The sequence below is a fragment of the Dromiciops gliroides genome, chromosome 3 (assembly GCF_019393635.1).
Source record: "Dromiciops gliroides isolate mDroGli1 chromosome 3, mDroGli1.pri, whole genome shotgun sequence".
Taxonomy (NCBI): domain Eukaryota; kingdom Metazoa; phylum Chordata; class Mammalia; order Microbiotheria; family Microbiotheriidae; genus Dromiciops; species Dromiciops gliroides.
The window spans coordinates 647013001-647022636 of NC_057863.1; positions in this window are offsets into that span (position 1 = coordinate 647013001).

The window sequence follows — 9636 nt, forward strand, 5'->3', positions numbered from 1 at the left end:
TGAATTCCCAGGCTGGGTCCCAACTGCTAGTTGTCCAAGGAATCATCCTATAGGTTCACCAGTGAGTTTCTCATTCATGATCAGCAGGAGACACAATGACCTCCTAATCAAGGCCTTTGCTAAATTAAAAGTTAGGGGCAGCTAGGTGGCGCAGTGGATAGAGCACCAGCCCTGGAGTCAGGAGGACCTGAGTTCAAATCTGACCTCAGACATTTAACACTTACTGGCTCTGTGACCCTGGGCAAGTCACTTAAACCCAATTGCCTCACAAAAAAAAAAAAAAAGAGTTAGGAAGAGCTGCCATACAACGTCCCCCACCATAGCCCTGGGACACACTCTCCCATAAAGGTCCACAAAGGCTCCGTGGGAAAAGTGCTGGCTCAAGTTCAGTTAGTGAGGTGCAGGTGGGTGGCACCAAAGGATCTTCTGCATCGAGTCCTTCTGCTGGATTTGTAGGGTCTTGTCCACTCCACAGGACACGCCTCTGGACACTGCTCCATTCTTGGGGCAACTATTTCTCTGTGTCTTGGTCTGCCTGGAGTGTGTGTCTCTGCTCCCTAGATAGCATAGATAGGTGGGGGAGGAGGAGAGGAGGAGGAGGAGGAGGAGGAGGAGAGAGAGAGAGAGAGAGAGAGAGAGAGAGAGAGAGAGAGAGATCCCTTCCTCAACCCCTGCAAGAGTTTGTCTCTATTTATCCTTGTCTCTCCATCTGTCTCTGTCTGACTCATCTCTCTCTGTTTCTTTTTCTTTCTGTCTTTGTTTCTCTGTCTCTCATCATCTCTCTGTCCTTTGTCTCTGTCTTTCTCTCCATCTCTCTGTCTCTCTGTCTCTCCTCCCTTTTTCTGGGGCTTACCAAATTTAAAGCCCTCAGGGGGTGTGGCTAATTTGTCTATTCAGCCAATCGAATCGCTTCCTTTAAATCGGTCAGAGAAAGGTGTTGATGCATCAGAAAGGCTTAGCTAGTAAAGGCTTCCTTTGCTGTGGGTGTAAAATCCCTGTGCCTCCTGGGACTACTTCGGCTGAATTGGGGGTGGTGATCACTATCCCACCCCTACTTCCTCCCTGACAATGATCCAGCAGATAAAGTTCTAGGCTGCTCCTGTTCGGCGTTCTCCAGGTCCTCTGGGACAGCTCGCTGTCATGAAAAGGGAGACGAGTTTGGATCCTGGCTCTGCCTGTACTAACTGCAGCACCAGTGGCAAGTCACACACACCACCACCCCCAGCCTCAGTTTCCCCAGCAAGAAAAGAATCGGTTCTACAACTCCAGGCTGATCTCCTCAGGCTCCTCTCTCTGCTCGTTCCAGCCTGTTCCAGGCCTTCCACCATCTCCTGCTATTTATCTTCCCAGACTCCTCTTGGACTCTACAGACAACCCTTCCCTATGTCATTGCGCTCTCCCACCCTCTTCACTTTCCTCAGGTCTCTATGCCTAGAGTCAGCTAGGTGGGCCACTGTCAGTGTGGCCAGGGGCAAGCCATTTCCCCTCTGCCATCCTCAGTTTCCTTGCCTGGAAAATGGGGGTGGTAATAATAACAGCACCTCTCTCCCAGGATTAGGGTGAGGAACAAATGAGATCACATTAGCAAAGTGCTTAGCCCAGCGCCTGGCACACAATAGGCTTTAACCAAAGGCTTATCCCTCCCTTTTCCCATGTGGCCACTTCTTCCAAGGGTGCCAATTGAAAAACTGTCTTTGCCTTTTCATCCTGGAAACTTTTTGTTTGGTTGGTTTTTGGTTTTTGCTGGGCAGTGAGGGTTAAGTGACTTGCCCAAGGTCACACAGCTAGTAAGTGTCAAGTGTCTGAGGCAAGATTTGAACTCAGGTCCTCCTGAATCCAGGGCTGGTGCTTTATCCACTGTGCCACCTAGCTGCTCCTTCTTGGAAACTTTTTGACCATGTCACCTAGCAAATGCCTCACTGAGAATATGCCTCAAGTAGAGGACGTCCCACAGCCAGCTTCTGGGCCCTGCCCCAGAGGTCAGCATCCTTTTGGGGTGGGGAGGCCCATGTGTTGCTCTCCCTTCTACTCTCAGGGCCAGCTGTAGAAACTGCTTACTACTTCCACAGCCTCTGCCTGCCACCCCCTGAACATTCAGGCATCTCCACAGATGCCCCTTCTCACTGGCCTCTCGCAGAAACACCGACAGGAATGCCAGGATTGACTGGGAGGATCGTTCTGGAATCACCAAACCTCTCCCTCCCTCACCCTGTGGTCAATTCAAGCTCTGACCAATCCCCTAAACCCCTCTGGTTACCATCCACCCTGCCCTCCCTTTCCCTGTAAAATCTTTCCTATGGTGTACTGTAAGGAATTATCAGGATCTGAAGGAGGAAATCTGGGGACAGCTAGGTGGCAAAGTGGACAGAGGGCTGGGCCTGGAGTCACAAAGACCTGAGTTCAAATCCAGCCTCAGACACTTACTAGCTGGGTGACCCTGGGCAAGTCACTTAACCCTGCTTGCCTCAGTTTCCACATCTGTAAAATGAGCTGGAAAAGAAAATGGCAAACCACTCCAATGCCAAGACAATCCCAAATGGGGTCGGGAAGAGTCAGACATGACTGAATGACAACAATTATCTACGCATTGCCTGGCAATCAGTATTTATTGAGCAGTAGGCACCGTGCTAAACTCTGGGAATACAGAAAAAAGGGGGAGACAGAAGACAGTCCCTGCCTGCCAGGAGCTTACAGTCTAATGAGGGAGACGGCATGCCAATAACTATGTACAATATTCAGAAATGGGAAATAATCAGCAGTGGAAAGGCACCAGCATTAAGGGAGATCAGCAAAGGCTTCCTGGAGAAAGTGGAGAATTTAGGAGGGACTTGAAGGAAGCCCGGGAAGTCAGGGGATGGAGATGAGGAGGGAGAGTGTCCCGGGCATGGGGGATGCCGGGAAAAATGCCCAGAGGTGGGAGATGAGAGTTTTATGTGTGAGGCCAATGTTTCTGGACATGGGGGTAGGATGAGGAGGCCAGAAGACTTAGGTTGTGAGTCTGGGTAACTTGGAGGATGGTGGTGCCCTCAACAGTCAAAGGGGAATTAGAAAGAGGGGAAGATTTGAGTTCAGTTTTGGATGAGATGAATTTGAGACATCTATGACTGCCATTTCCAAGTGCCTAATAGGAGTTGGAGAAGCCGGACTGGAGGTCAGCAGAGAGTGTTAGGGCTGGATAGGTGGTTTTGATAATTGGCAGAAGATGGCAGTGGAATCTGGGGGAGCCAATGAGATCACCAAGTAATAGAGTATGGAGGGAGAAGAGAAAAAGGCCCAGAAGTGTGTTCACTTATGGGACACCCACAGTAAGTGGCCATGACCCAGATGAAGAACCAGCCAAGACTGGGAAGGAGCAAGAAGAGAGGTAAGATTGAGGAGGAGGCTAGCTGTGTGACCCTGGGCAAGTCACTTAACCCCCATTGCCCCGCAAAAAAAAAGAAAAGAAAAGAAAAGAAAAGAAAAGAAGAGAAGAAGGATGACATCTGAGAAAAGGCCATTGGGTTTGGCAATTTGGAGAGAGCAGGTTGCAATGAATTCTTTACAAGGTTCATTTGGAAGATGAGGTCAGAAGCCAGGCTGTATTGAGTTCAGAACAAAGGGGAGCAAAGGAAATGGGGGTGTCTATCACGGTGGATAGCCTTCATAAGGAGTTTAACTGTGTGATATAGGATGACAGCAGGAAGGGATTGAACAAGGGAAGGGTTTTGAGGATCGGGGAGATGCGGGAGACAGTGCTTACCTGTTAGGAAACAGCCAACAGACAGGGAGAGACTGAAGATTGGTGGGACAGTGGGGATGATGGAGGGATAGGATGGGAATCCCTTGTGCAGGTAGGGGACCTAGCCTTGGCAAGAAGAAGATGCACTAATTTTGTGAGATGGCAGTGAAGGAGGAGCTAGTGGTAGGAAGCATCTGGATGATATAAGACAAGGAGGAGGGAGGAAGTCAGAGTTCCAGGTGATTGATCTCCATTTTTCCCAGCAATATATGAGGTTCTCAGCCTAGAAGGTGGAGGGAGGGGGAGCCATGGGAGGCTTGAGGAGGGGGGTGAATGTTTGGGAGAGCTGCTATCTAGAGTGGGATAGGGAGGTGATAAGGGATTGCCTTGCAGCAGGGAGGACCTGGCTGAGGTGGTTGTTCAGTCATTTCAGTCTTGTCTGACTCCTCATGACCCCATTTGGGGTTTCTTTTTTTGGTGAGGCAATTGGAGTTAAGTGACTTGTCCAGGGTCACATGCTAGTAAGTGTCTGAGGCCAGATTTGAACTCAGGGAGATGAGTCTTCCTGACTTCAGGCCCAGTGCTTTCTCTACCCAGCTGCCCATTTGGTTCATAGTATGTGCTTAATAAATGTTTATTGATTGAATGAGTGGGACTCCCTCCAAGGCTGTTTGTTTCTTCTCTCATATTCCTCAACACACGGGCCAAGAGTTCCTCCCGGCCACACCCAGACCTTCCCTGTGGGACCATCACTCAATAGCCATCTCTCCATTAAAGTGCATTTCATATAGTCTAGACCTAGGTATCTGACCGATCTGGACCTCCAGGTCACTCCCTCCTCCCTAATAAATTCTGGCTCACAGTCTTCCTCTCTACCCCTCCACCTCCTTAAGTCCCATTCTGTCTCCAGCCTGCCTCGACCACACCGGGGAGTGCTCATACCTTAGACATCTCCCCTGACCCAGATCAACAGGATTTTGCCCACCTCCCACACAATTCCTATATGGGGCTTTGCTCGACCCCTCAAATTCCTCCACCCTCAGGAATCCGTCCCTAACTCTCTGGTCCACAAATGAGCTCCCTCTCAGACCCAGACCCCTTCCTCTCCAATATGCTTGTCCTGCCTTGTATAGTCTTACTGTTCTCACCATGTACAGACAGCATGGAGGACTTGGAGTCAGGAAGATCTGAGCTCAACTTCTGATTCCAACACTTACTTGCTGTGTGACCCTAACCAAGTACCACAGCCTCTCTGAGCCTGAGGCAGCTCTCTAAGCTGTTTAAACTGCCAAGCTGTCCTCAACAGAGCTACCACAGTGATTTTCCTAAAGTATAGGGTCTCCCACTTATTCATTAAACTCCCTCTCGCTGCTAGGATCAAATGCAAATCCCTCTGTTTATTATGCAGGGGCCCCCAAATTATCTTTCCATCTTTATTATGAATGTCTTCCCTTTCATACTGTATTTACTATATTCTTGTTGTTCAGTCGGTTTCTGTCTTGTCCGACTCTTCGTGACCCCATTGGGGGGTTTTCTTTTCTTTCTTTCTTTCTTTCCTTTTTGCGGGGCAATGTGGGTTAAGTGACTTGCCCAGGGTCACACAGCTAGTAAGTGTCAAGTGTCTGAGGCCAGATTTGAACTCAGGTCCTCCTGAATCCAGGGCTGGTGCTTTATCCACTGTGCCACCTAGCTTCCCCCTTCATTTGGGGTTTTCTTGGCAGAAATTCTAGAATGGCTTGCTATTTCCTTCTCCAGTTCATTTTTCAGATAAGGAAACTGAGGCAAACAGGGTGAAATGACTTGTCTAGGGTCACACAGCCAGTAAGTGTCTGAGACCAGATTTGATTTCCATATTGGTTTTTTATTTGGGGGGGGGACAATGAGGGTTAAGTGACTTGCCCAGGGCCACACAGCTAATGTCAAGTATCTGAGGCCGGATTTGAACTCAGGTCCTCTTGAATCCATGGCCAGTGCTTTTTATCCACTGCTCCACCTAGCTGCCCCAAAGTGCCTTTCATCTGATTTTTTTTTTTTTTTTTTTGGCAGAGCAATGAGGGTTAAGTGACTTGCCCAGGGTCATGAGACCAGATTTGAACTCAGGGAGATGAGGCTTCCTGACTCCGGTTCACATGCTCTAAGCACTATGGCGCCACCTAGCTGCCTAGCTCATGTTGTATATAGTCCAACTAAATTGTCCTTGTTACTGTTCATCATGCGTGACACTTTGTGATACTGTGTGACTTGGCACTGGCTATCTCCCATACTAGGATGCCCTTCTTCCTCACTTCTACCTCTTGGATCCCTACTATCCTTCAAAACTCAGCTAAAGCGGCACCTTCAGGGCAGCTAAGGTGGCGCAGTGGATAGAGCACTGGCCCTGAAGTTGGGAGGATCTGAGTTCAAATTTGACCTCACACACTTATTAGCTGTGTGACCCTGGGCAAGTCCCTTAACTCCACTTGCCTTAAAAAAATCCAGAGGGGCAGCTAGGTGGCGCAGTGGATAGAGCACCGGCCCTGGAGTCGGGAGTACCTGAGTTCAAGTCCTGCCTCAGACACTTAACACTTACTAGCTGTATGACCCTGGGCAAGTCACTTAAACCCAATTGTCTCACTAAAAAAAAAAAAATCCAGAAAAAAACCCACAAACATATATCTGGGACTTTCTCTAGTCTGGAGGAGAGAGTGAGGTTGGTGACTTTACACAGCACCCCCCCCCCTTAAATCCAGTTCACTGCAAGTCATGACATCACCCCAATGTCATGGTCCTATTTGAGAATGAAGGACAAACAACAACAAAGCAGGACCTTCTACCCGAGGGTCCTTGATCTCCTACCCCAGCCCCTACCTGCAAGTGAACCTGGCATCGATCTTCCATATACCAATATATGCACATGCTGTCTCCCCTATGGAATATGTAAGTCCTTGAGGGCAGGGTATTTTTCACCTTGGTGCTTGCATGCCCAGGACCCTGAAGGGTGCCCAGCACATAGGAAAGACTTATTGAATAAATCTTCTTGTCGAATGATTCATTGCTTTCCTGCTTGACTCTAAGACTTACCGACTGTTACAGAAAGAAGGGTAGCTCCCTATAGAGGAAGGGGTTTTCACACCATAGGAGAGATCCTTGATACTGGACAGCTATCTGTGTTTGTGTCTTATCTCCACTACGTTATACTACACAAGGCAAGAATATTGTGGTGTCTCCTCTCCCAGTGCCCAGAACTGCCTTTATTGACTACTTAACAAATATTTATTGAACTGAATGAATTTTGTTCTATAATTTTAATATGGCCTTCAGCCCCAGAAGACATTCCAGGGGCCAGCTCCTACCACTGTTCTTTCATCAAGGGACAAAATGGAACACAGGAGTTAGAGCCTATCTCTTCCCTTCCCCAGTCTGAGATTTCTGACCACCAGGATGGTCCCCAGACATGGGCTAGATGAAATGACCTCTCCCAGTTGAAGCCTTGCCCCCACTGTCCCCACGCCCTGCAGTGATCCATCTGGGTGGGCTAAATCAAGGTGGGGGGGGGAGAGTGGAGCAGATTCCCCAGACAGAAAAGAGGACCTAAGTGTCCATATCTTCAGCCCCCTCCCTTCCTTGTGGTTTCAAACAAGAAGGTGGGTTGGTGCTATAGGGAGAAGAATCAGCCAATGACTGTCCCCCTCTTCAAGGCTGAGTTGGGGGCCTCGTCAGTCCCTCAGGACTCGGAGCCTGAAAAGCTGACGATGGGTTGCCATGGTGATGGGCTTGGGGACGTTGTCATGGTAGTAGAGAGAGGTTTAAAAATATCTGAGAGGAGGTGTGTGTGTGTATACGCTCGTGTGCATGCGTGTGTGCATGCTTTTGAGTATGTATATGTCGAGCATCCTCCATGCGACACATGTGCTTCTTCATGTATGTTTGGGTCATCAAGTATCATCATGTGTGGTCTCTTCAAACATCCTCCTCTATGTGTGTTTGCGGTTGTGGGTCATTTGTGTGGCTTGTGTGTCTGACTGGGCATGATTACGTCTGCATTGTGGCTGCATGCTAATGTATACTTACGTGATACAGTGGGGGGAGGGCTGTTTGTGTCTCTTTGTGTCTCCCGGTTGGTGTGTGACCCAATGTTCTGGTGAAGCCACAAGCATGAGCATGGGTCTGCCTGTGTCTGTGAAGTGTGTTTATGGAGTTGAATTATTTGCATTTCTACATCTGTGTGACTGCTCCTCTGTAAGCGCATGTGTTGGGTATGAGATTCTGGTGAATTTCTCTGTATGAGTCTCTGTATGTCAGTGCTTTCTTCCATCCTTGTCCCCTCTTCCCTGTTGCCGGGACAACCAGCTTCTGTGGTCCCTCCTGGCAGGGGAGAAAAGGAGGCAGATGTGGGACCATCCCCACCCCCATTCCTCCTCAGTCAGAGGGAGGGGATGGTGGCTCTGGGGACAATGGGGGGGGGAGTAGGGGACAGATGGAGCAGCCACCCTGACTGCCCCAGCCCGGGGACCATCTGCTCCTGGCCCCATCCCCCATTCTGGGGATGAGGTGAGGGATGAGCTGTGTTTCACCCTCAGATTTAGGGCTCCTAAAGGGCACGGCTATCTAGCCCTCTCAGATGAAGGTTTCCTCGGGGAACTACACACACACACACACACACACACACACACACACATACCAGGATCTCTAGTTCCAACAACTCCCAAAAGGAAGTGGTGATGAGGGATGGAGATTCGTTCTCTTTGAAGCAGAGACATTTCCAAGTAAGAGGCACACTCCTGCATATTCCTTCTCATCCTTACCGCTGAACCCGTAATTGTCCTTAGGCAGGCAGTACAGGGGGTAATCTGTCTGAAGAGATGGAAAAATTAAGTCAGGAGAGACCTGGCCTGAAATCCTGGTTCAAACATCAAATGGATGTGTGGCTTTGCATCAGTCACTTGCCTCCTTTGAAGTGGAATAAATAAAATAGGGATCAATAAAATATGGATCACAGTATTTGTACTGTCTACTTTAAAGCGCTGTTGGGAGAAAACGTGTTGTCAGAAGCACTATAAGAAATGTGATGCATTATCATCACTGATATTATTACTTTCTCATTCTATTAGTATTATCATTAATTACTATAGGTCACACACATGGATCATTTGAAGTGTAGGCTGCTTAAATTGAAGACTCTGGGAGTCAGAAGATACCCTATCAATCTAACTCACTGTGTGATCTTAAGGAAGTCATTCACCCTCTCTGGGCCTCAGTTTCCCTATCTGTGAATAAGGGGAGCTGGACATGATGATCTTTAAATGTCTTTCTAGCTCTCATAGCTCTATTTACTATGAGACTTTGCAGAAGTTCCTTTCCCCCCACAGAGTGGGTCTCAATTTTCCCCATCTGTAAAACAGGAGAAGTTGGCCTCATCACCCTGATGTTTTAGGTCCAATTTCTTCCTACATGACCCTAAGGGAGTAACCTATTATGATTATTAATTGGAAAATTACTGTTTTGGACTCGGATGGCCTGGAATAGAGTCCAAGCTACACTCCCTCCTGGTTGTGACTTCTGGTAAATCACTTCATCCCTCTTTGCCTCAATTTCCTCATCTGTAGAGTAATGATACCTGCCTCAATGTAGTTGTGAGGGAATATGCTTGCAACCACAAAAGATGATCAAGGTATAAAGAAGTAGCAAGGAGGAATTTCATTATTAGTCGTGTGATTTTGAGAAGGTTAGCTATTCGGTGCCTCAGTTTCCTCCTCTATGAAATGGGTAGACAATATGCAGCTCTTACCTCACAAAATGCCTCTAATATTAAAATGAAAATCCCATTTATAAAGTTCTTTGTAAATTCTAAATAGCCATATAATACCATTGAATTCTATCCCACCGAAAAAGTCTTTATTAAATCTACTACTCATAATGTACTGTGCTGGACCCTAAGG